Source organism: Cyprinodon variegatus, unplaced genomic scaffold (genome assembly GCF_000732505.1).
Source record: "Cyprinodon variegatus isolate N-32 unplaced genomic scaffold, C_variegatus-1.0 Scaffold316, whole genome shotgun sequence".
Classification (NCBI taxonomy): domain Eukaryota; kingdom Metazoa; phylum Chordata; class Actinopteri; order Cyprinodontiformes; family Cyprinodontidae; genus Cyprinodon; species Cyprinodon variegatus.
Window position 1 is genome coordinate 490,027 of NW_015150769.1, and position 2,010 is coordinate 492,036.

A 2,010-nucleotide genomic window follows, 5' to 3' on the forward strand; every position below is an offset into this window, starting at 1 on the left:
ATAATAAAAGCGAACAAATTCTGCTGGCAGAATTCTGCATTTTAAGTTAATTTATGTGTCAAACTGTTTCAGAGGAGGGATCACAGCGCTCTGTGTCATCAGCGATGTGTCTCTCACGGCCAGCTCCCAGGTTTGATTAATACTTTGTAATAAATACATGAATAAAGCACAATCATACTCAGTTTTGCTCCCGCTCTATTTTTAAATACACAGTAGAGGTATTTAAACGTAGTAGAGGATATGTCCCTGTATATAAAACCCGTGCCCTATAGTCCGGTGCGCCTTATGTGTGTGTTAAATAGAGTAATGGCACAAATAACTGAGACTGCGCCTTTTAGTATGGTGCGCCTTATGGTTGTGAAAATACGGTAAAAAAAACAATGTTCCCCTTTAAGCCTTCTACACAGACGATGCTTCTGCTGCCTCCTCTTCCACAACAACTTCATCCCTGCTTTCCTCCTGTAAATAAAAAATGTATGATGGAGGAGACTCATCCACCACCTCCGACACAAAACTCTCCTTCTCTTCCATGTACCATTTCTTGACAGTGTCATTGCTAAGTGCTACTTGGTCCCAATGTAATTTCCCATTGGAAACCTACTAGCACTAAGTTGCTAACTGGTTAGCAAAATGCTTCCAACAAACCGGCCACAACCAAAAGGCTTGCGAACCTTCCGCCACAACAATCCCACCCCCTTGATAAATGACCAATCACATTCACTTTTTTCACTCTTGTAAAGTCGGCCACCACTCAGGAGAATTCGGAAATGCTACGGTTGGAACAGCCGTTTCCCTAGGACTTTAACAAGATCCTCCACAAATGGACATGCAATGTTTTTTTATAAAAAAAAAACCTAATGCGTCAAACAGCCTGTTGAATGATATATATTTTTAATGCACAAAACTGAGACAAAAATCTTACTAAATCAGGAAATAAAACAACATGATTGGCTGTAAGGAGAGTGGAGACAGAGGACACGGAGTTTACAGAAGAAAACCTGCTATTGACCAGGTTAGCTCTGAGGAGAATGTTACTATGGTGACTGAAGCAGAGGTTGACTAAACTCTCTTTGTGAAACGGAAAAGTTAGAGGTTCCCTGTTTTCAGGTTGAGAAAACTGAAGAGTTTTCGGTAAACCTGCTTCTTGAAACAGACCCCTGCTCTCGTTCTGTGGCTTCCGCCAAGAATTTGAGGAGTATGTAGGCTCTTGTCTTGGTAGACTTCTCGCTGTGTGCAGGGGCAATGAATATTTTATATTCACGTTTAACCCTTCTCCAGTTCTCTGCCACATTTTCCTCGAAGACCAGTGGCTCTGGGCATCCGTCTGTCATTTTGTGTTTTGTTTACCTCTGTTAGCTGCATTCCAAAAGTCCTCAGCGACTCTGTGAAATCTTGTAGCCAAGGATATCCCACTTCTGACACATGTAGAGTCAACTGATGGGAGATGGTATTGTTTCAATAGTAATGTTTTTTTTATTGTCATCTTCTGGGACCACCTGTAAGCATAACAGCTGACATACATCACTGCCAGTGTGCTCCTCACATGTACAACCAAACTCTTGCAGGGCTGCAGCGACACCTTGCCTTCAAACAATGCAACTGCGATAGTATTGTCTACATCACAGATGCCTTTATTTTTTTAATGAGCACATTTAATTTCTTCAAACTGGGTCAAAAAAGGCCTGTAAGTCCATATTACCAATTCACTATAATAAATTAACTAAACAACTTATAACTGGCTCTGAAAACAAACTAAATTTCTATGGCCAATTATAAAACATCTTTTATTTGGATGAATGATTTACTCTCTCTCACTCACGTGTCAAACCTGTAGTGTGTTTAGTTGTTATATTAATGTTAAACTTCAGTCCTCAGCTAAAGAAATCTGGTTCAGACCTTTTTTTGTTTTTTTACGTCAGCACAGTAAATGTTGTTCCACAGTTATTCTTCTGCCTCCTTTAGCAATAACAGCACATGAAATAAGTATTTTTGTGGCTTTGGAGGTGAGGG